Raw genomic sequence first — 26130 nt, 5'->3', positions numbered from 1 at the left:
CATTGTCAGCTGAGGACTCACATCTCCTTTCTGACCATTTTCAAATCTTCCTCTGTCCCACCTCCAATAAATTTCCCCACAGCTCAATTCCTCGTGCATTTTTAGTTCCTCGTGTTCCCTGCCACTCACTTTGAAGGGGTGTGCCTCTGAAATGTTTCCTGTGTTGGGGTCCTTCCTCTTCCCTCTCCCGGCCATCTCTGCTCTCTTTCAGCCTCCATTTCCTCTTGCCTAGACCATTTTAAGCTCAATAAAATGTTTCTTAAAACAGCCCCTTTCAAACATTTTAGAAATGGCTTTAATTAATTTCCTAGACAACTTCTCTGGCTCCTGATCAAAGGGTCTATAAACTCGTAACTGGATTAGTCTAGTAATCAAGGTATTATAGTTAAAGTGGCTAATTTTCTGTCTTTGTTAGCTCACTAAGATTCCTTCAAATGAGGAATGTAAAAATATGATATGAAATTCATTTTCATAGAGGTTTTGTGTTTTTGAAGTATTGGCTCTTTCTATATATCCAGAATATTACCGAGGCCATGTGACAGTTCTTCTGGAGGCTCCAAGCGGGGGGTTGCTTTGCGGTCATGTGTCACAGCCTGTTTCATAAAGGCCCTTGGTTAATACTGGGCTCTAATGCTGGGCCTGGGAAACCCGTATTTCTCATCAGTCTCTCTGAAGTCATCTGATTGGCTAAGACAAGACCAGACCCCTGGCTTTACTATCCCTCTCTTTGCAGAAACTGTCTTCCAACCTAACTAAAAACCCTTGGATTTCCTCCAGATTTGACGGGCTTCCAGGCCGTGATTTAAGGGCAGTGGTGAAGTTTAGTGGCTCTGGGACCTGGGATCAATGATTGCAAACTCCAATATGACTAACTTGAGGTGTGGGGCCAGTCGCCTCACAGGACTCAGTTTCTGGGTTTGTGGAGTCATAATTGTACCTGTCTCAGAAGGTCCTTGTGAAAATTAAATGAGACAACCTGTCTAAAGCCCACTTAGTGAGTGCTATCAGCAATTTGACTATTATTATTTTTAATGCTAAAATAAAGCCCCGAACTGTCCATTTCCTACATTCATCTATTACTTTGCTCCTAATCATATTACAGACTCTCGGCAATTCTCTCTCTCCTTTGTGTATTGTCTTCTGGATCCATCTTCAAACCTCTCAACCAGTCTGTCTTGTTTCCCAGACTCCAGTTGAACAAGGGTAGTTAGTAACTTCCTAGTGATAATCCACATGCTCCCTCACATTTCTCACCCGCTTTCAGTTATCCTGGGCCATGTGACTCCTTCCAGCCCATGGGAAGTGTCACTTCTGGATTGAAGCATTTAAACGCTGGTGTCTAATACCTCAGCTCTTTCCTCCTCTGCCAAATCTACCAAGAAGGTCATGTGCTCCATGTAGCACAAGTTGGCAGAGCCTCTGCCGGCCTGGTTCCCTTGATAACTGTGTGGAACAGAGATCCCCATGATGGATGTGGAGCTTAAGCAAAAAAGAACCTTTGTTGTATTATGCCTACTAAAGCGTTAAACTTGTTACTGCAGTATAACCTAGTCTAGCTCCGACTAACACACCAGCTTTGCTTTTAGACTGACAATCTGTTAATGAGCCTCTGCTCACCGGTCCACATTCCTAACTGTCCTGGAGAGATTCTCAGGTGGAACCTGGCCCACTCTCCCAGGACCCTCTGAGAGCCACCCTCTTGAGCATCTTCTCATGTTAGAACTGGTTGTGCCCAGGGACAGATCTGCTCACAGTCAATGACTCTAAAGGGTTTTTCTGGAATCACCAAGAGGTTCTAGGAATTCACTTCACCTTCACCTTTCTCAGAATTACAAGACACTCGACCAGTAAAACATGATAGTCAATGTATCTAGACATCTTTCAATTCTTCAAAGATGTCAGCAATATAAATTCACTGATCCCTTTATCTGTAATATTTTTGTTCCAGTCCCTACCATTCCTTTTACTACCTTTCCTGGCTAATAAACTTCAAATCTCAAAATTAGTGCCATTTCCTCCAGGAAGCCTTCCTTGATTCCCCAGCTAAGTGAGGCTCCATCTATTGTGTGCTCCCAGATTGCCCCAGGTAACACTCAGAGCATTTGCATTTCTTATTTAAAGTCTTCTCTGCTAAGCTATCAATTCTGTGATAGTGGCGCTGCAGCTGGCTTATTTACCACTGACTCGATGGACGTGAGTCTGAGTGAACTCTGGGAGTTGGTGATGGACAGGGAGGCCTGGCGTGCTGCGATTCATGGGGTTGCAAAGAGTCGGACACAACTGAGCGACTGAACTGAACTGAACTGAACTGATACAATGGCACCCCATTCCGGTACTCTTGCCTGGAAAATCCCATGGACAGAGGAGCCTGATAGGCTGCAGTCCATTGGGTCGCTAAGAGTCGGACACGACTGAGCGACTTCACTTTCACTTTTCACTTTCATGCATTGGAGAAGGAAATGGCACCCCACTCCAGTGTTCTTGCCTGGAGAATCCCAGGGACGGGGGAGCCTGGTGGGCTGCCGTCTATGGGGTCGCACGACTGAAGCAACTTAGCATCAGCAGCAGCATACATTCATTTCCAAATTCTGCACCTGGAAGAGAGTAGGTGCTCAAAAATTATCTACTGGTTCATAAAAAGTACCTGCCTTTATAAATAGGAGGGAGAACAATTCAGAGAGCTGCCTCCTTCAAAGTGTTCAGCCATGTTGAGTAAGCCAGCTCTGCTATTAAAATCTCATATCTAGAATGAGATGGCCCTCCTTTGAGATCACCCTTAACTCATTGTACTGTAAATAACTGTTTCCACAAATTGCTTTCTACAAAGTTTAGTTCCATTTTGAAAATGTGAAATAAAATCAGATCCTTGGTTTCTTGACTCTGCCTCATCTATTAGCTCACTGTGGTACTGGCATGACTTTTATGGGCTAAAATTAGTAGAGTATTCACAAAGAGAAATGTCATGCAAGCATGGCTCAAGATCTCAAAATTACAGAGACTTCTCCCAACTCAGGATAAAAGAACCTTAACACGGCAATGTTCTCTAGACAGTCTTGGTGTCAAATTCTTTTGGTTTTTCATTCTTTAGTATCAGAAAGAAAATTTTCTGTGGAGCAAAGTTTCTAACCACCCCTCCGAGTCAACAAGTGACAGGAGCTATCAGAGAACACTCATCCTGTTACACATTTTCATGGCAATGATAACAACTTGCCACATACCCCTGTAAGGACTTGAAAAACCAAGTTTTAGAATAAACCACCAGGGGCAAATTTTGAATTAATTTTCTGGGTTGTAATTGAAATAGAAGCAACTCATCTAATACAAAGAGCATGAAACAAGATAATGTTAAACCCACATATATCCGCTTTTCATTTATTTTTCCTAGGGCACACACACACACACGACATCTCACATATACATATACACACACACAGTTTTTATGCTACAGAAGGGTATGTGAATACATTATAAAATTAACTTTTTCATTCATTTTATTTCTAGACAAAATGAATGCTTTGCTTGGTATATTTTTCACTCTTTCATTCACTCAACCAAATATTGTGGCTTTTGGAAAAAGAATGAGTCTTTTTTCAACCTGAGTATAAAACCCCAGTTCTCATATTTTGGTAATATCTTCTGTTTTGACATCTAAGAAGTTCTAAGTATTTGAGAAAATTTGCATTGCTTTTTAACACTGAAAACTTTGACAGGTCGGGTAATTTTCTAGTCATTCACCCCAGTGAATTTAAACTGGTATCTTTTTCTAGCGTGCATCAAGGGAAATTACAATACAGTGTAGGGTTTCTGTCCTGATTACAGAACTCGTCTCCAATTGTGTCACTCAAAAGACCAAACACATGCAGACGTGAAATAAGAAGCATTCCTGACTGTTTATTACCGCTTGTTAACTCTTCCTGAGTCCACAAAAAGACAGCAACACCCAAGTTACTGCAGAGACAAGAGCAGTGCTTAGATGGAGAATGCCATGTAAATGAGTTTTGTAGTGGTTGTTTCAAAGCTAATCCAGAATCTAATCAGAGAGGCTCAAAGTTGGTTAGGAGAACCCTTAAAAGTAATCAAATCCAACCACGCAGATGAGGTGTGAGTCCTCACATGACAATGTGCTGATTCTTCTGGAAACAGAGCCGAGAAGTGTGAAATGACTTGCTCGAGGCCTCCCCAGCTGACCTGGGGGACACTGAACGCAGAAGGACTGTGTGAGCCTGGGCGAGAGATGGCCTCTCTCAGCCCACGCTTCTACACGTCCAAATGGGGTGCATGAGTATCCCAGTGTTCCCATAACAAAGCACCCCAAACTGGGTGATGTAAACAGCAGACATTTATTCCCTCATGGCTCTGGAGGTCCAAAGTCTGAAACCAAGGTGTCAGCAGGGTTGCTTCCTCTGGGAGTTTCTGCGGCAGGGTCTGTCCCAGGCCTCTCTCCCAGCTTCTGGGGTTTGCCGGTAACCCCGGTCTTCCATGGCTTGTGGACATCACTCTATCCATCCATCTAGACATCATCCATCATGTCTTCAGATGGCATTCTTCCTGTGTCTTCTGTGTGTCTCTCTTTTTTAAAAGATGCCACCAGTCACATGGGGTTTCGGTCCCACCCTAATCCAATGTGACCACATCTAATACATTTGCAAAGACCCTATTCCCAGATAAGGTCACATTCTGAGGTTCAGGGGACATGAATTTTATGGGACACTATTGAACCTGGTGGGGAAAGTGACAGTGACACCCACTGCACAGGATGGTGGTGAGCATTGAATGTACGTAGAAAACATAAAGGGGACAAAGGGCAGCGGCTGCCACATAGTAAAAGCACGATCCACGCTGGCTGTGTTAGGAATGGACGCTGAGCCAGGTGGTATGGTACACAGCACACAGGATAACTGCATTCTAACGCAGATGCTGTCGGCTTCTGGTGACACATTTTTAACCTCTAAGACGGTTCCTACTCAGCATATGAGGAACTTTTGGCCCAAAACATTCTCTTGTATTTTTGCCCTTTATTTCCCTAATTTTAATCTAAATCTTTGTCAGTTATTTAGAGATCAGAGAAGGGCTGGCAAAAATCTGATTTTTGTTGCTGAACCAAATATAAAAGAAATTTGTTTTGTCCCTTTTGGAAACATTTCCCAGGTAAAGGGGATCTGACACTTTGCAGCAAGCAGCGTTTTTTGTCCTCTGCTGTCACCCTTTCCTCCTGGCATCCTGGGGGCAGGTTCTGAGTGACAGGCTGTGGGGTTCGGGTTGTATTCAGACCTGACTGTTTATCTTTGCTTGATGCTTTGCAGCTTGGGAACAAAGTAAATCCAATCCAACTTACTTTGTTTCAAAATCCATTTCCCATGGTACTAGCAGGCATTAGAGGCTCAAAGACAATTCGTGAATTGTTTGGCCAGCATAATCCTGGAGCTTAACATGAAGTTCAACTGAAAGAGATGTGGGCTTTTCTTTTTTCTCAAATTTTTGTCCGATCTATGAAATACTTTCTGGATTTAGGTGATTTTTCAGGATCAGAGTTAAAAATCTTGCTGGGTTTGATCAGTGGTTCTGTGTGGGTTGGCATCATCTGGAAGGTTTGTTGAAGCCACAGGAAGTCCTGTTCTGTCTGTAAGTAGACGGACCAGCGTCCCAAGCACGTGTGAGTGATGAAACCCTGGTGGTGGGGACATCAGTGCCTCTAAGCCTCATTGGCTCCATGGAAGAATTCTGGAAAGGATTTCACAACTACTGTGGTTGTTCTCTCTTAAAATTCCTTATTCCCATCTGTCAAGATACTTCTAATTTCCTGATAGCATTCTGAGAAGTGGAAACTTTTGCCAAAGAAAGTTATTCTCTCATTGGCCTGTTGTGTATTTTTAATATTCCATTAGACTTCACCCACTTATCTCTATAATTTCAAATTGTACTATATCATTTAAGGGCTGCAAAAGGATTTTCACAGGCAAGGGCAGTACAATTGTGGGATGGTGTGTTTATCAGTTTTCTCAAAAAGTCATCTAAATTCATATTCCGCATTCTAAGATCTGTGCCATGTTCTCTCTTCATCTCGGAAAGCAAAAAAATTACACACATCCAACTATCACTTCTAATATGAATAAAAAATGTTCTCCACTTTATCTATTCGAAACCAATATCCCTGAAGAATTTAAATATCTCACTCTTTTTCTTTTATTTCTTACAAAATAGCCTCAGGAGAAACCCATCTCAGCCATCCATTTCGAGGGCTACTAGGCTGAGTCGAGAAATCAAATCCCATTTGTAAAACAAAGCAAAAGCATTAAAAAAATCCTTTAAAGTTGAGTTAATGATAGACAAGGAGGAGACATGCAAGTAAGTATCACACCAGGGTTCCACTATTCAGGCCAAGTTCCTGCCACCTTGCCATCTACCAGCAAGGTGTGACCCCAGGCAAGTTACCAGCCTTTGAGCTTAGTGTCCTCATATGTACAGTGAAGAAAGTAACAGTCCCTCAAACTCAGAGGGTATAAGAATTAAATGAGAATTTATGCAAAGTATTTAGCCCAATGACTGGCTCATATTGAATCTTCAATAAAAGTTAGTAGTTCTATTATTAGTATTACTTTTCATTGCCAAATAAGGACTCTTTGATAACTTGTTTCATATTCTCTGATGTCCTATTCTTTGCCTTTATATGATTTCTTCCCTCTGCCAGGAAGTCTTTTCCCCTCCTTTCCCAGAAACTTTCTTACTCTCCAAGTCAGGGATCAGCAAACTACTGCCCATGGGCCAAATCTGGCCCACCATCTGCTTCTGTCAATAAAGTTTTATTGGAACACAGTCATGCTCATTTGTTTATGCTGTGCTGAGTATAGCTACTTTTGTGCTATAATGGCAAAGTTGAGTAATTACAATAGAGGCCATGTTGCCCACAAAATCTAAAATATTTAAAATGTGGCCTTTCACAGAGAGAATTTGCAGATCACTGCTCTAACCCCTCAACTCAAGTCATCCCATTTCAGCCATCTTCCCTAGTCCTCTGAGACAAGGTTACTTCTCTGGCCACATACTTCCCTGGTCTCACATATCACTTGGCTATAAAGAAGCATCTCTACGCCTGCCTCCCTGCTACACTGTGTGAGCACCATGCAGGTGGGCATCAGTTCTCACATCTTTGAAACCCCAGGCTAGGAGGGCAAAGACCTTCAGAGAAGGCAGGCCCTGAGGGGTGGGGGAGAAGAGGCTTGAATGGGGGCACTTTGGAATCTCAGTTTCCAACAGTAGTCAGGGAAGGGAGAACAGAAGGCTTTAGAGATACGTACATGCTACACACACCCGACATGGACAAATGTACACCCCTCTGTGCACACAGCTATGCTCACATATACACACTTTTGAATAAGCCAGTAACTCCACATACCCATTATGGGCAAAGATCGAACTCACACAGACCATTTGGGTCTTCAGACCTATGAACTTAGGACCGCCACCTGCCCTAACAGTGAACTAAGGGTATTACAGCCATCAAGCTGTCACATTACCACCACCCCCAGTTGGTGAGCCCCGAGGAACTCAGGATGGAAACAGGATGCCTGCCATCCAGCAGTCACCTGCGCCAGCCACCCCAGCAGTGCACCCCGAGGGGACACAGGATGAGAAAACAGAGGACACTGGCCCCAGAGAGCTGAGGTGCGTATCAGAGGAACGACTTCAGGGATTTATTAACTTGAGATGGCTTGTTTTCTTTAATGAACAATAATCTTTTGATGTTCTGACTATGTGGTCATTTTTTGCAAAGGCTCCTGTTTATCCTGGCTCCCTCTGCCATGCCTACCACCTCTTCAGAGCAGTCCCTCAGAAGAATCTGAGAGTCCTGTCTCCCGGGCTTGAAGTTCTAAGACTGTCTGCCAGATAAAGCATAACTCTCAATTTTTAGGTTGTGCATTTTTTTTTTTTTTCTGCAGTTGACACTCCTCAGCCTTACATGTGTCTGTTTCATGATGTCTTAAATGTAGAGACCAGGGGTGAAGGAAGGATCTAGCTAGCTTTCTGATTTCATGTTGTTCTCTCAGAAGCAGACCCTAAAGACAAGAACTTGGGTGAAAATAGCTTATTCAGAAGGTAATCCCAAGAAGCACGAGTGAGTGAAGAGGAGAAGTGAGACAGAAAATAAGAAAAAAAAAAAAAAACAAACCAAAACATGGGCAGTAACGAGCAGGTTATCATTGTGGGCAGCTGGGGTTTGATCCCACAGAGTCAGATGGGAGATTTGGTAGAATATATCACAGAGCTGTCCCATTTAAAGGGTGAGGAAGGGATATTTATTGTCTATAACTCTTCTCTCTCAAGGGTTTCTGGCTATTCTTTGAGCATGAACTCCCCCAGCAGACTGAGCACACTCCCATGGGGAGAGGACATTCCCAGGCTGACAGCTGCAGGGATGAAGAAGCCCACAGTCCACTGGGAGTGGTGAGTGCTAGGGCATCTAACCCAAGAGCCAGAGAGCTGATGCCAATCGCCATACTGTGTAAGCATGGGTAGGGGATGCATGGCTTATCCATAATTTTCCATTCCATCTCCTCACTCTCCTCTTCAGAACCCCAGTGAGTAAGTTGTTGAACCAGGGACACTAGAAGGAAACTATTACCCTAATTCAGAAGACTACATTTACTAAACAAAAGTTATTCTTAAATTAAGTGATAAGACTCTTGGTCAGTTTTTAATTAAAAATAAAATGGATGTTTGAGCATGCACCATTAAATAGAATTAGGCAATTCATAAAGCTATGCCAACAGGCAGGGTGGGATTAGATACCAACAGTCTAGCTCAGTTAAGCATTCCAGTTGCCTCTGGAAATGTTTTTTGGGTTCTCTAATTCCCTTCCAAAGAAGCAACCAATTATAATTATTCTACTGTTAAGAAAAGGATTAAGAGTATGAACTAGTTAATGCTGCTTCTAAACCCCTTTAAAGGACTTAGTCTTTCTAACGAAGAATGCTTTGAAAATACCATTGGCTTCAAATACATTTGCCTTAATGTATCCAGGTTCCTATATGTATTCTTCATTCATTCATTCAACCATCTTCTGAACCACTATTAAGAACAATACCTCTTTGAATTCATGAGTATATTGCAAACCTTCTCAAGAAGCCCAGAACTGACAAAGGAGAGAGACTACAATCAAAACATCACTTGTCCTTGTGATAACTGCATTAATGGAATGATAAATAATTTGTGTGTGAAAATGAAGAGGGAGCAATCAATTCAGCCTAGGAAGACTGGAAGGCTCCACAGCGGAGATACTCAAACCAGATCTAGAAGGGTACAGAGAAATGAGTAGCGACATTAGCAGAGGAAATAGCACAGGTGTAATAGATGCCCACTGGTGCCTAACAGATGTCCCGCACATCCACAGCTTAGTGCCTTAAAGCAATGATAAATATCTAGTGTCTCACAAAGCTTTTGTGGGTTAGGGACTTAGAAGCTGTTTAGCTGAGTGATTCTGGATCCACGTCTTTCATGAGTTGGCTGTCAAGATGTTGGTTAGGCTGTGGTTATCTAAACGCTTGACTGGGGCTAGACGGTCTGCTTGCAAGATGGCTTGGTCACCCTGCTGGTGAGGAGGTGCTGGCTGTTGGTAGGTGGCCTCAGTTATTCGTCATGTGGCTCTCTCTATAGGGCTACTTGCTCGCAACATGGTAGTTGGCTCTCCTCACAGCACTAAGTAATACGAATAACCAAGGCCTTGAGGACATACAGTGCCATTTCTGCTAGATCTGTTGGCTACACAGGTCATCCCTCTTCAACTTGGGAGGAGGCTACATAAGAGCATGGATACCAGGAGGTGGGGATCATTGGGGGCCATCTTAGGGACTAGATGAAGTACATCATCTTTCAGGGAAAGGATGCCATTGGAATGTATTGTTAGTTAGGGAAATAGTTCAGTTCAGTTCAGTCACTCAGTCATGTCCGACTCTTTGCAACCCCATGCACTACAGCATGCCAGGCTTCCCTGTCCATCACCAACTCCCGGAGCTTGGTCAAACTCACGTACATCTAGTCGGTGATGCCATCCAATCATTGCATCCTCTGTCGTCCCCTTCTCTTCCTGCCTTCAATCTTTTTCCAATGAGTTAGTTCTTTGTATCAGGTGGCCAAAGTATTGGTGTTTCAGGGAAAAATAGTAGCAGGAGATAAAATCAGATGGTAATTTAGACCAAGGAGGTTAAACAAAGGAAGCCTCTACACCTGCTGGTCTTTCTCTCATCTGTTGGGACCTGGACTCAGGAGCCATGGGTATACCTAGCAGAACTGGATTCTAAGCTATGAGTCCCTCACTCTGAACTGGCCTCTCAGAGAGATCAAAGAGATTCTCATCTTTGAAAGGATCCAGACTAGTTTTTCTACATCCTCCACTCTGACCAGCCTTGTCCCAGACCCAGATTAAGTGGTTAAAGGCCCAGAAGACAGTGACTTCTTCCCTCCATTTTGAATTTCTATTCCTACGTGATCTGATGACCTGTCTTGGTTTGGAATGATTTCAAATCCTGTGTGCAATGAGTGGAATAGCAAATCACAATGACAGCCTCTTTGGGCTCATGTAGATCTGGATGTGACTTCTTCTTTAACCCTAGTCCCTGAAAGTGGATGTTCCCTCTGACCTGCTTTCTCATGAGCAAGGGAATAACAGCCCTATGTCATGGGCTGTTGAAGGAATGGGGAGAAGGAGTGTAGGGTCTGGAAACCAGAGTTGCTTAAACTTAATGCAGAGACAGGGACAACTAAGTTCAAGTCTAAATTCAGAGTTTTAGATCAGGTAGAGTCACGTTTCCTCCTCTTTGCATGAGAGTAAGAGGCAAAGACAGCAATGGTGCGACAGCTAGGTCCTGGTGCCTACTTTCTCCTTGCTTCCTTCCCTTCCCCCACCACGTCCTCTCAACTTCCCTCTCCTATAGGCAAACCCATAAGATGGATAAAGGAAAAGCTTGTGAGCATTTATGGGTGGCTGAATGTTCTCACTGACCTGTTATTTGGAACCAAGTAGGACAAATAGCCAAGCAGGTCCATGGGACAGAAGGCATTATTCTAGATACTATCATTTCACTGAAGTGTATTTCCCTTTTCTGGAGGCACTGCTGTTGTTAGATCCTCTCATCACCCGTGCTCAGACGGAGCTTCACTGGTTGCTCCTGAACGTAGGAGCCAGTAGTCTGGAACGTGTTTGGAGGTTCAAAATGTGAATATTGGGGGAGGTGGCAGACTTTAGTGGCTAACATGCCAACAAGATGGCTCTCATCTTCTTCAGTCACAAAGTTCTTTCTTCTTTGCTCTTGGCATGTCCCCATGTTGTAGCAGTGAGCTTGCAGGTATCATAACTCTTTTTGCATTTGAGACTCATGAGTTTAGCTCACCATCTCAAAGTGTGTAACTATGACTTATTTATTTCTGCAGTACCAGTAGGCCAGAGAGTTTGCTGGAGAGGAGATGAACTCAATGAATATTGACCACCTTGATCAAAGATTCAGTAAACCTGTGTTTTCTTGATCTATCTGTTGTCAATATTGTGGATGACAAATGACATGGCAAGAGGGTCCCCACTCCTACCTACCTACCTCTCTCAAGGAAGACATTACTAATCAACTACTGAAGAAACCAAATGTGACTCGGAATCCTTCCCAACACAGCACTCCAGGCAGCCACTGACAGTCTTCAGAGTAGGTGAATGAGCTTAAAGCTCCCTTTCATTTTTAAGTGTGGAGACCATGGCTACATCCGTCCTTGGCTACAAGATCTGTCAACCAAGCAATGTACCACACCAAACCAACATCCGGGTTGCAATTCCTTTCCCAGAACCAATTGTTGGACTAGATCAATGTATTCATTTGGGGGCCACACACACTCAAGCTTTAACGTTTATAACCTGAGGGATCATCTCATTTCCCTTTCTGTCACTTCAGACAATCATGGATAGATCACATATGGAAGCATCGTGAGGGACCCATTTCCCTTGGGCTATGTGAGAGTCAGACGCAAGGAAGGCAGAGGCGTGGAGCGGCCGTCCAGAGCGTCTCTGTTTAGTGAGGCGGAGGGCAGGGGACGACCCCAGCTCACATGGGCTCTCCCAAAGGGAAGAGGGCGCACTGAGAAGGGAGATGGGGCTTCTCTCAGCTCCGTTAAGCTGGAGTTTTAGACATTTTGTGCCGTGGACCCTTTAGGGGCCTGATGAAGCTTGTGAGCACCTTCTCAGGATGTGCTTTTAAACATGTAAAATACACGCCTAGGATAACAGAGGAAGACAATTATATTTAAGCACAGTTATCAACTAACATAACTAATGTGAAGGTACATGTGCTTCTTTAGCAGCTTATCAGTAACGAGATTGGGTGTTAAATCTAATTATTACATTAATTTCAAAGTAGTAAAGAAAAGTTGCAGGGGAAAGTTTTGGATATATCTGCATCCACTCTGATAAGGTATGAAAATGTCTGTGACTCAGGTTATTAGCAGTCACTGAAACAGCTAGCACTGTCCTGATTTGCCTATGTTCCCAAAGGAAACAGATACAAAACTGTATTTAGCAGTAAATGAAAATAAATATGAAGTATTTTTCCATCCATGTTCATGCACCACCCCATCCTCCCACCCACCCACCCCACACACATAGATCCTCTCCATAGACATCAGATTAGGGCCCTGGCTCTAGGGAAAATTACAGGAATTTTTTTACAGAGAAGGGAGATTTTAAAGTTGGAAATTTTGATGCTTTGTTTGAGGCTGATCTTTTTTTTTTTTTTTAATACAACATTCTCATGTCACCATGGGATTTATTTGGCAGGACACTAATTGCTGGCTTGCATGAATATATTCCCTATTAAAAAAAAAACAAAACACCATAAACAAACGTTACTTAAGAAGAACATTCTTTGAAGTTGCTGAGCTTGTCACCCTGGGATACCGGGTAATCTCATTATCTGCTCCAACACCAGCTACAGTCAGGGCTGAGCTCTGTCTGGGCGTCTGCTGGAACGGATGAAGCTGTTATCTCTGGCCCCACAGCCGAGGACCAGTTACTTGGAGTGGACATAGCTCCAGGGCTGGCTCCCATCTTGCCAGAGCAGAAAACGCCAGGTCCAGGCCATAAAAGTCCCACTCCGTTTTCCATCACCCACAACAAAAGAAGTGGTCAGCAAAGCCTTCACTTCCCCCACTGCCTGGGGAGACCCACGGAACCCTGAGTGCTTTTTGATGGTGTCCACTCTTTCCTTTCTTCCTCTGTTTTCAAAGCCAGGGAGCATAGCATCTTTAAATCTCTCTCTCTCCCTCTGATTCTGACCCTCCTGCTTCCCCCTTATAAAGACCCTTGTGATTATATCAGGCCCAGATAGAAAATCCAGGATAATTTCTGCATCTCAATATTCTTAGCTTAATCACATCTCCTATGTTCCTTTTGCCCTATAATAACACATTCACGTGCTCTGCGGGTAAGGATGAGGATATCTTGGTGGGGGGCATTATTCTGTCTAACCCACAGATCATGTCACAAGCACCATTTTAGAGGGGAGGAAACTGAAGCTCAGAGAGGTGAAGTGACTTGCCTAAGGTCACACAGCTAACAGGATGCAGATCCAGGATTCAAGTTAGGGCTCTAGAGTGCCCAGGCCTGTGCTCTGAGCTGTTACACCACATGGCCTTTCTAACTGGAGAACTGAGGGAAACTGAGTTGAGCTTTCAAATGCATGAAGAGGCTCAGAGCAAAGAACAAAGAAATCCCTGCAGAAATCTTATAAATTATAAGACTGTCCCTTAGGTGTGAAGATTTCCCCTTGGTATGGTCTGTGCTTTTCTCTCAGCAGCCTGGACGCACAGACAAAGCAGAAGCTTTGGGGTCAAGTCCAGTTCCCTGGCTCCTCAGCACATGAATCAGGCAGGTCATGTCAGCCCTCGGGTGCTTGGCTGTCCCTGTAGAGAATGGGTGTGGTGGTCCTGTGGGGGTTATGGCACCGACTTAATGCTTGGCTGAGAAAACAGATGCTGTAATAGTTCACGCTTGTAGCTGTCCAATGGGAATACGACATACACTCCCTCCTGTATTAGATAATTAACACCAAGAAGAGGTAAGAATGGAGACGTTTTCCATTCTTCCCCATCTCAGAAACCCAGAGCTCAAGGACCCATGGAATCTTCCACAGAGAAAAGGAAGTCTGCAAAGCAGTTCATAAGACACAGAGGAGCAAATACCTAAAGGAATTTAATCTTGCCTCCTACTTTTGAGGTCCATAAATAGAGATGCCGTTCATTGAATTTCAACAGTCATTTCTGTAGCTGTTCTTTGCAAAGGTCAAAAAAAATTTCATTTCCCATGGCTGTCTTAAAAGTATAGAAACACACACCACACTGTATCTATTAAGCTGCCTGCTGGAATTGGCGCAGCGAAAGGTAAGCGCCTGGTCAGCACTCGTACATGATGAGAAAAGTCATCGCCATGGCTGTGCCGCTTCAAGAAATGAGAATGCTTATCGTTTCAAGTGAGGAAATTTTGACAAGATTTACCTTATACACCCTCAAAAACATTCTTTTCTGACATTTGAAATGTGTTGCCTGCGATTCTAGCAGTATTGGTGGAGGCCAGGAGGCTGGGTATGACTCCCACTGCCTTGTCAACGAACAAATTGGCTCACGGGGGAACCAGTCTCTGGACCCAAAGGTGACAGTCATGCTGCCCCTCGAGCCACCTGTGGTGTGGTGTCCTAACCTGGAGTCCCCTGCCCTCCAGACCCAGACACCACTGCGTTCCCCGGTGATGAACAGAATTGCATTTCCATCACCAAAACAATACACAGTCACTCTACCCAAACTAGAAAATACAGACAAAGGCAACAGCTCACCCAAACCTGTTATTCTAAGTACATGCTTGTATGAATTCATTCAGTCCTCACAACGGCCTTTTGAGACGGACTGTTATGAGTCCCAGTTTACAGAAGAGGAAACTGAGGTACAGATTCAACCATGCTCTGTATTAGACCACTTTCACACAGTGGAGTCCTGTGGGAACACTGGCAGTGATGTGGGAGAATATTTAATGACATGGGCATGATAATTGTGGCCACCAGTTGTTCAAGCGATGAATGTTCCCAGGACACAGAGCTGGTAAGGCAGGGAGAAGACAGGGCTGAAATTCAATTCAAGCAACCTGGATCTGAAGATTGTCATCTTAGACCCTGCACTGTAGGGAATTTAGATCGCTTGCAGTCTGAAAAGGACCACACATTACACATTGACACGAACCCTTTCACACCTGGGACCATGATGGTGTATGCTATGGACTGAATGGTTCTGTCCCTCTAAAATGCACACATTGAAGTCCTAACACAGCCCTCTTCCCCCACTGTGGAATGGTACTGGGACATGGGGCCTTTGGGAGGTAATTGAGGATATGAAGTTCCCTCTAGTGTCCTTGTAAGAAAAAGAGGAAAAGGCCAGAGCCTCCTCTGTTTGGCCTGGGAAGACGTAATGAGAAGACAGGCATCTGGGGCTCTCACCAAGGACTGAATTGGCCAGCACTTTGATCTCTGACCTCTGGGCTCCAGACTGTGAGAAATAAATTTCTGTTGTTTAAGCCACCTGATCTCTAGTATTTTGTGATAGCAGCCTGAATAGAATGAGTTGATGATGATGATGGTGATGATATTGTGTGTGTGTGTGTGTGTGTGTGTGTGTGTGTATTCAAATAAAAAAGAATCATAGCCCATGTGGTGCTCTGCAGACTGCTTGTTAATATACTGTGAAAATCTCTCCATATTATCATATGTTCTTCTTCTACATCATTTTACATGATTTAATGGAAGCCCAATGGAGGAATATAGCTCAATTTATCAGACAGATCCTCAACGGTTGGACACTTAGTTTAGCTCTTTAAATAAATTCAATAAAACTCCCATAGCTGGATGCATACACACCACCAATGTAGATTATGTAGAACTGTTTGGGCAAAGAATAGTAGGGGCATTTAAAAAAGTCATTTGATTCTTATTGCCAAAAGACCTGACAAAAAAATACAGCCTATTTGTATTTCCACACTAAGGCAGGAGAGAGCCTTTCTCCAAGAACTTTTTGCACCATGTTTGAGAAGCCACCTGGGCTCTATAAGCAGGAAGAAGGCCACCCGGCAGGCACTGCAAGCCCACATCTTAGCACTAAAGCTGCCTCAAAACTCTACCATGTCTTGCTTTCCTGTGTTGAAAAGACAGTCAAAATTGATTTCCTCTGTGAGGTTGTCATCTAAACAAATAATCAGTGATTTTGATCCACATACTGGGGGGGAAACGCATGGGCTTTGGAGACAGGTTGACACAGGGTCACATCTCAGCAACATCAAGCGTCTCCATCACCAGGGGTACTCACCCGTCCCGTTAGTTGTTACTGACATTAAACTGAACACAAAGTACTTAGGATAGTGATTGACACATGGTGACAAATGAAATAGGCTCAAGAACGTCACTCCAGTTTATTATCATGACCCTAGTCTCAAACTCAGGGAGGACAGCAAAGGGCACTGGGAAGCCTGAGAAAGTCTCCAGAAGTGTCCCCACCCTGGTCCAGGATGTCTCTGTCTGTCTTCTGGTAGCTAGAAATATCTCAGTTCTCCCTCTGAGGTTCCTTCCGAGCCTGGAGAGACAGGCTAAGTGCCGCTGTCCGCTGACTCTTCCGGCTCTAGCTGTGCCCAAGTGAACAACTGCATCTGGGCTCCAGATTCAGCCCAAGGAAGAGCTCCCTCAGCGGGGTATTCTTCCCTCCCCACCTCTGGGTCCTCTGGCAAAGGCAGGTCCTCCCTGGCCTCAGGGCTCTGACAGAGAAAAACAGTCATTCCTAAAGGCTTCATCCAGGATTTAGTCTATAGCTAAACAGCACTTTCTTACTACTTTTCAATTGAAGGAGTTGTTTTCATTATTGCAACTAATTTTGAGTTTAGAATTCATTAGCAAGTATCTGCAATGATCTGTTTCTTAATCGTTTGGAAACGGACTGTTTCTGTTAAAAAGAAAAAAGAAATCAGACCAGTCATCCATGACCTAGTTTCTTTCCCTATAATCCAACTTCAAGGGGGTGATTAATCACTGTGACTCAATATTCTAAGAGAGGACCTCCAGATATAGATACACGCATGCCTGCAACAATCAATAGTTGAAGCTACTGCTACAGAGGTCACTCTGGCCAATAATTTAACAGATCAGGGCTGGCCAGTGATAGCCTGTGGGCCAAGTGCAGACCATTGGCTATATTTTGATGGCTCTCAGGCTAGAAATCTTTTTTTCCAGTTTTTAATGGTTACATTTTAAATGGTTATATAAGTACCTGCACAACAGTCTCAATTTTACCTCTTGGCACACAAAACCTATACAATATTTACTACTTAGCCCTTAAAGAAAAAGTTTGCTGACCTTTCATCTAATAGATGATTCTATACTTTGAAGTCTCATTGTTGAATGTGACATCATAGTGCCATAGATCTCATCAAGCTGATCAAGTCTTCAGAATATCATGCTTAATGGTAACAATGAACTTTTATCCTATGGAGAAGTTACCTCAAATGAGCTCCTCCCTTAAAACGAGACTGGAAGAAATGTGGATCCCAGGCATTGTGAGGTGTCATTGTGTCTTGAAATGAGCTATAGCTAGTTTGCCTTAATCTAAGTGTTCTAACCTCTGTTCAACTTCCCTTAAAATGCTTTGCTGTGGGAGCACCCCCGTCAGCCAGTGCCTGGCTGGAAGTTGAGCCTATTAAAGGCAAGTATAAAATAGCTGCTTTTCAGGGACTCTCAATCAACTCTCCTTTCCTTAAATGATGGCTGTTCTCATTATGGTTGGAGCAGAGCTTTTTCCTGTTTTCTTCACCAGTTCGAAGCCAGAACTTAACTAGACATTCTTTCTAAATTGGAAGGTATCTCTCCTACCAGGATTGCTAACATGGACAGGATTTAGAAAGATGTTATTTAAATACATTGGGAAAAAAAAAATCTGTCAATGAAGCAACACTTGCCTTAACATGCTAATCAGAGCTCTTGGTTGATAAAGAGAAATAAACTGCTCTCTAAAAGAGATTTTTTTCCAAAAAAGGAAAAGCTCTTTAGCTTTTTAGGGTACTTCATGCAAAATAAGATGGAGAGATTTAAAATGACAGAAAAACAGAAGTAGTCCAAATTCATCGTCACCCTGCATTTTGTTATTTTTACCATATTAAAAAAAAAAACAGAAAAAAGGAAAAAGCTTAGAGAATCAAACATTTGTCAAATCTAAAAAGCTGAATCTCTCTTAATGACAAAGTTAAGTATCTTTTGATTTGACATGTGCTGAGTAACTCCTGATTGTCTGGTACTTTAAGGTGCCCAAGAACAGAAGACACAAAACAGGCTGTTGTTTATTGACCTCTTTAACAACCTGCAGAATTTCGATTCAAGTGGTAACTCCTCATCTCCCCTTGATGAGGCTGGGAATCTCTGTAAAGCAGCTCATCATTCACCAAGCAGCCTCGAGCCTGCCTCCAAAATGAGTGATTTCCCACTGACTGCCTCTCCTGAAGCTTACCCAGTCTTCTGTCCAAGTCACAGCTCTGGGAATGCTGGGCTTGCTGCTTAAATATGGTTGGCGGTATTGTAATGGGGAAGAACAGCTCTGACTTTATATTGTACCTGTGCCTTTTGACTTAAACCTCTGTGCTCTGTTGCCTGTGCTTAGTCATGCCGGCTCTGCACCTTTGTATAAGAATGTAGCCTTATAGCCTGAAATATACAGGATACTCAGAAGCGCTGACCTTTAAGAGTCCATTCATACAGAGGCAGAGAGCTGCAGAACAGAGAATCACATTTGTTTGTTGGAGGCTCACAGCAATGCTGTGACCTGACCCAAGTGCACAGCTGCAGGAACAGAGGATTCCCACACCGAGAAGTTAGGGCGGCTAACCACGCCTCTCCCTCATCTTTTGCCTTGAAAGGTGTTTTGCTGAAACCCTTTGAGGAGTTCAGGGTATTTTTTGGGCCACCTATCTCCTTGCATGGCCCTGCAATAAACCTTTCTATGCTCCCAACTCCAATGTTCAGTCTGTTTGGCCTCACGGTGTGCCGAGCACACGAACTTGTGTTTGGTAAAAGTTTACTATTTAGAGTAGGATACACCCATTATCCTTAGGATGGCATTTGGAGCCTTGGCAATCTCGTACCAACTCCTTGCCCTTTTCTGGTATCTCTCCTTATGACACCCTGAAATCCCCAGTCCCTTTTGGAGTGACATATGGATACGCCGCTATGCCTTCGCTCATGCTGTCCCTCTCCCCATGGTGCTCTCCCCTCAGCTTCCTCGTTGCAGAACTCCATTCATGCATCGAGTCTAGTTCAAATAGCACATGTTTGTGTGTATGTGTTCTCACTGCTGGTTAGAGGTGGAGGTAGGCCACGAAACCATAGAGGCTAAAGCCAGCACTCATGATGTCCTTGCCCCACACCTCTCAGACCAGCTTTTAGTTGAGGTCATGCTAGGTGACTAGACAAAGCCCTAGCCTTCAGGGGTTGATTAGGCCAACCCTGAAGGTCTGGGGGGGAATGGTTAGGGTCACCAGTAGAGTTCTGAGATTCATCCAGGTCTCCTGCTAGAACTCACCCAGAGTGGGGAAGCGGAGCTGGCCCCAAGGTAAGACCCTGCCCTCCTGTCTCTAACCCCATTGCCATCAGCGGAGGCGGGCATGCTTGTAACTGAATTTCAGACCCCAGGGCTCAGCATCATGCCTTATGAATGCCTCATTCTATTTTATTTGCTGTCACAACAGAGCAAGTGGGTTTGATTCACATAGGGTGGTTCACCATCTGTGTTTCATTTGCAAGCATAATACGTTATTTTTAAAATAATAAGACAATTTATTTACATTTACTTTTCCCCCTTCTATTTTCTCAGCAGCAAGTGATATCAAAAAAGGAGAAAATGATCCCAACAAAAATATTTGTGAGTAAATAGCTCACAGAAATGGTGAGGATGCTACTATTAAATAATTCTGGTCCCACCCACCAAAACAAAGAAAGAGAATATTCCTGTCAGCATGATTGAATTGTGTATAATTACTGCCAATGTTTTAAGCATGATGATAATGAGTCAAATATTAGCATTAGATCAGAGCGGCCTCTGAACGTTTTTTTCATGAGAGTAAGAAAACTACCTCTAGCTTTCATTCAAGGCATGGGAGAAATGCAATCCCTTATTATTATTATGATTCTTCTCAGGCACTTTGACTTGATTCTGGAGATGCAGAATGTGATGATGGTTTAACTGAGACTGTCTTGACCAAACACATCCAATTTCACTATTTTCATATGATGTTCCCACCACCATTCTTCAATTTTCCTCTCTGACATATTTAAAGGACTCCTGAGTGTCTCATAGCTAATGCACTTAAACCCCAAAATAAGTCCTTATGACCATGGGAAGAAGGAAGGAAATTCTCTCAGTTTTCACATTTGGCCCCTAAATTGGGGGCATTATCAAGTTTCAGAAAATCTTTTATCACTTGAAAATAGAAAATAAATTACATTCAGAGTTCTAAGATATTTTATTGTATGTACTTTTTTTTTTTTTTTTAAATAGGCAGGCGATCACTTTCCTTAGATTATCTGGAAGATAATACATAATAGGATAAAGGCAAATTCAAACAAAGAAAAGTGCTCAGCTCAAACTCCTTAAAAAGACTAATGATAATGCAAATGTTAAGGCTGCATTTTAAGGGCCTCATTTGGAGACTGTTTCCATTTGCCAAAAAAAAAAAAAAAAGAAGCATGGAAGAAAAAGAAAACAACCCTCCAAACTGACCATTAGGTACTCTGAGTAGTTGCAAACTGTGCTGGCTGTGTTCAGAAAAGTTGGCTGATTTCAGCTGATGGATTTCAGTCTAGCAGCCAAGATGATCAACTAAATAAACCATTTATCAAATGTTAGGGACCTTTATCTGATTTTATTTTGTAGTGCAGCCAGACATAGCTTAAAAACATAGACGGATCTGTCAGAATGAGGGGCTGAGTATGGTTATAGAAAAGAATGAAACAGTGCCCCCAGTGAACCCAATTTCATTTTGTAGGATATATGGTCCTTATTTTCTCCAAACATCTCCCCGAACATTTAAGCAAGAGACCCAGATCCTCATGCCCATCCTATCCGCCAAGGCGTTCTTGCAGCCTGTTGCAGTTCCTCACACACGGTAGGCATCAGGCGAATAGACTAGATTACTGGATGACTACACACAAGGGCAAGAGTGAGCTCTCAACTAAAATAAAATAATTTCTTCTGTTTATATATACACCCCTGCGGGATATGGGTCTTGCAATTCTGAGATAATCTGTTAGCTATTTACTCATAAATACAAACTGAAGGAACATAATAAGTCCTTCTATCCCTCTTTATCCATCTCTCTATCTATTCATCCATCCATTCCTTTATCCATCTATCCCTCCATACATCCCTTTATCCATCCCTCTCTCCGTCCGTCCCTTTATCCATCTGTCCCCCCATCTCCCATATATTTGTTAATTACTCTACCTTTCCATCCACCTCTTTATCATCCATCCAACAAATCTTTACTGAATGTCTTATTTACCTGGCATTACATATGTTTGGCAATGGGAATTCAGAGATGGGACAAAGATCCAAGATCTCTTTCTTTAGGAACTGTATGTTGTGGTATGGTTTCAGAAAAAGTAAATAGAAAAGCTTGTAATGGAAAATACAGTATGTTTTCAAGTCAGACTTGATGTCTATTAGCATCAAGCTTACAGTAAGGCAACGAAAATACATGGTCACTGCAGCTGCTCTCACAACTCAGCTGTGAATCTAAAGGAGTGCAATAACCCAGCCTGGCATCAGCAAAAGTGAAGAGGCATGACTTGCAGATGAGGTGAACATGCTCTGCACAATCTAGGGAGACTGTGACATGTGAGTGGAAAAAGACCGTGGGGTCCTGCTGGGGTCCTCTTTGAGAATGTACTAGATGGAAAATTAAAATGAAAATTTTACATCATATCAACTAAGCTCGGGTCAACCCTCAGACTTCTGGAACCTCCCCACAAGGCAAGGGTCAGACAGGAGCAAACCACTTGCAAAATCTCAGGGGCCCCAGCTCCAGGAGTCTCCATCCCATTTATTTACACTCACAACATTCAGCGCTCAAACACGCCATTTGAGATACTGTGAATAAATACATGGTAGCCACACGTAATAACAGTTTAAGAGATATCAAAGTTTGTAGGGGTGACATGAAATATTTTCTTAGACATGAATGGCGTGTAGTTTTAAGTGTTCTGCCCAGATTGTCCAGAAGTAGAATTTTGAAACCACACCTAAGACAGGATGCCTTCTCAGAAGGTCTCCAGAAATAACAAACAACTCCATAATTCTGCTATGGGAACCTTAGGAAAAGCCTAGTGAGAAGAAAACACTGCAAACTGGAAAACACCGATGGGAAGTCTGACGCGTGAGTTCTGTCCCTTTAAATGTAAATAAAGGCACGTTTCGCCTTTTCAGCGGACTTGTGCAGGACAAGCTTAGCACAGCACTCGGAAACAGACGAGGTATGCCTGAATTCAGGGGCATTTCTTCCCTTCAGATTGTACCCATGTTGCCTGGCTCAGCACTGAACTCTTGAAACCCTCACAGAAAAGTGACACTTTTCATTCATTTTCATTGATTTTCCAATTTCAGTTAAATTACGTTGATCTTTTTTTTTCCTTTTTTTAATGTATTGTGGCTAGAAAGGCTTAATTCAACTCCCGTAATTATATACTTGCAATTTAACAAACACCCAAATGACAGGGTCATGAACTTGAGACACATTGGTACCCCCAAATAAACCTTAAAAATGCTGTGATCTACTATATTATCATTCTGCTTTATAAATAGAGACAAAACATTTTCTATCAGTAAAAATAGAAGCTGAGATAGACAAATCACCATTTCATCTTTCTTTTGCAAGAAGAATTTGCAAGTGATTTTGGGAGAATTAGGGGTTATGGGAAAGCTGGTGTGTGTGTGCGTGTGCACACGTGCACTCTTTCACACACATGGTAGACGGGGGATAAAGGGAGAATTGGAAAGTCATTACCTCCCTCTGAAGAAGATAATACATCAGTCAGGCAATAACAAAAATAAAGAGGTTTGGAAAAAGAATGGGAGACAAAATGGAGGAAACAGACTTGAAATGTTCTTTTTTCTGCTTCCTATTTTTGATGAAAAACCATTGCATGTTCCAAGTGACAATCACAGTTTCAAGGCAAATTTCATTCTCTTCCTTCCCTTCCAATAATTCCCCATTTCCAGCTCTAGTTTCCCACCCTTTACATGTAAGATCTTACTGTCATCTCCAACTCATTCTTACTAATATGTCAAAAAACATACTTAGATGGTACTGGCACAAAGACAGAAATATAGATCAATGGAACAAAATAGAAAGCCCAGAGATAAATCCACGCACATATGGACACCTTATCTTTGACAAAGGAGGCAAGAATATACAATGGATTAAAGACAATCTCTTTAACAAGTGGTGCTGGGAAAACTGGTCAACCACTTTTAAAAGAATGAAACTAGAGCACTTTCTAACACCATACACAAAAATAAACTCAAAATGGATTAAAGATCTAAATGTAAGACCAGAAACTATAAAACTCCTAGAGGAGAACATAGGCAAAACACTCTCTGACGTACATCACAGCAGGATCCTCTATGACCCACCTCCCAGAATACTGGAAATAAAAGCAAAAATAAACAAATGGGACTTAATTAAACTTAAAAGCTTCTGCACAGCAAAGGAAACTATAAGCAAGGTGAAAAGACAGCCTTCAGAATGGGAGAAAATAATAGCAAATGAAGCAACTGACAAACAACTAATCTCAAAAATATACAAGCAACTTCTACAGCTCAACTCCAGAAAAATAAATGACCCAATCAAAAAATGGGCCAAAGAACTAAATAGACATTTCTCCAAAGAAGACATACAGATGGCTAACAAACACATGAAAAGATGCTCAACATCACTCATCAGAGAAACGCAAATCAAAACCACTATGAGGTACCATTTCACACCAGTCAGAATGGCTGCGATCCAAAAGTCTACAAGCAATAAATGCTGGAGAGGGTGTGGAGAAAAGGGAACCCTCTTACACTGTTGGTGGGAATGCAAACTAGTACAGCCACTATGGAGAACAGTGTGGAGATCGCTTAAAAAACTGGAAATAGAACTGCCTTATGACCCAGCAATCCCACTGCTGGGCATACACACTGAAGAAACCAGAATCGAAAGAGACACGTGTACCCCAATGTTCATCACAGCACTGTTTATAATAGACAGGACATGGAAGCAACCTAGATGTCCATCAGCAGATGAATGGATAAGAAAGCAGTGGTACATATACACAATGGAGTATTACTCAGCCATTAAAAAGAATACATTTGAATCAGTTCTAATGAGATGGATGAAACTGGAGCCTATTATACAGAGTGAAGTAAGCCAGAAAGAAAAACACCAATACAGTATACTAATGCATATATATGGAATTTAGAAAGATGGTAACAATAACCCTGTATATGAGACAGCAAAAGAGACACTGATGTATAGAACAGTCTTTTGGACACTGTGGGAGAGGGAGAGGGTGGGATGATTTGGGAGAATGGCATTGAAATATGTATAGTATCATATATGAAACGAGTCACCAGTCCAGGTTCGATGCACGATACTGGATGCTTGGGGCTGGTGCACTGGGACGACTCAGAGGGATGGTATGGGCGGGGAAGGAGGGAGGAGGGTTCAGGATGGGGAACACATGTATACCTGTGGTGGATTCATTTCGATATATGGCAAAACCAATACAATATTGTAAAGTTAAAAAATAAAATTAAATTAAAAAAAAAAACATACTTAGGAGTTTTGAGAGCACTGAAACTGTGCTAGGCAGCGGTCAAACAAACATTCAGGTGATCAAAGAATCTCTGTTCTCAAGACATTTACTGTCTATGCCAGTGGTGCCCACTAGAACTTTCTGTGATGGTGGGAACAGTCTACCTGTACCCTGGTCGGTAAAGTAGCCACTAGCCACACGGGGCTCCTGACCACTTGAGATTCGTCTGGTCTGATGGAGAAACTGATCTTTACATTTTAATTTCAAGAATGTCAATTAAAACTTAAATAACCGTCTGAGACTAGCTGTTATTGCATCAGGTCTAGACCAAGTGGAAGAGGACATTCGTTAAAGAGAGAGACAAGCATGTAAAGGAGTGTGTGGCCAGTGCCCAGTGAGGCTGCAGGTAAGAGCAGTCAAGGACTACAGGAGCAAGAGGTTGTGCCAGACCCGGGGGCGGAGCCTGGCTTCCCAGAGAGGTGGGCAGGTCTGACCCAGACTCCCAGGAGGAGCTACAGTGAAGAAAACAGAAGGGTGAGGAGAAGGCATTTTTAAATCAAAAACATGGAAGGGAAAATGCACAGGACCCCATAGGGAAACCCAGCACTCGTCCTGGGGCAGATGGGCTTGCAGAAGTCAAGGGTGACTGCCAGGGGACAGGCCATGGGACGATGTCCTGCTGGGAACAAGGGATCCCAGGATGGGGGCAGATCTGGCTGGCTGATGATGCAGAGCACCCCCAAGTGGGTTGGCATCTTCCTGTGTGAAGGGCCAAGAGGCTCTTTTATGGAAGGGAGCCTGCCCTGCAGGGTTCGACAGGGTGGCCCTGGAACTCGGAGAAAGGCCAGGACCAGGGGGCACGTGCAGCGGGACATAAGTGGGCCAGGAACAACACTCCTAAGTGGGGCAGCTGCCACCAGCTCCCTCTGACAGTCACGAGTGGTCTGACTGATCGTCCATGTATGGAAACTGGGCCCCCGATTTCCAGAATTTCTGATTTTCAGAAAGGCTGGAAATGGGAATAAAAAAAAAAAAAGGAATACAAAGTTGAAGTATTTTGATATGGCAACTAATATGAAAACACCCTGGGCCAAACCAAAGAGCTGGCGTGTAGGCTGACTCAGCCCATGGGTACCTGTCTGTGACACGTGACCTGGAAGATGGGGAGATCCCTACAGGGATGGCCTCTCAGGACAAGAGCCGAGCCTGAAGGGAGAGGCAGGCTCCAGAGCACACA

At 43.1% G+C, this 26130-nt stretch overlaps 1 protein-coding gene across 2 annotated transcripts in view; it reads right to left on the bottom strand.

Annotated features, from left to right (window-relative positions):
* CDH13 (cadherin 13) overlaps window positions 1-26130 on the bottom strand; it is a 1019154-nt gene that overhangs the window by 203178 nt on the left and 789846 nt on the right. The gene's annotated exons all lie outside the window — the stretch shown is intronic.

Source organism: Bos javanicus, chromosome 18, assembly GCF_032452875.1.
Source record: "Bos javanicus breed banteng chromosome 18, ARS-OSU_banteng_1.0, whole genome shotgun sequence".
NCBI lineage: Eukaryota > Metazoa > Chordata > Mammalia > Artiodactyla > Bovidae > Bos > Bos javanicus.
Note: the sequence above shows the minus strand (reverse complement) of the source record. Positions and strands in the feature narration are given on the sequence as shown.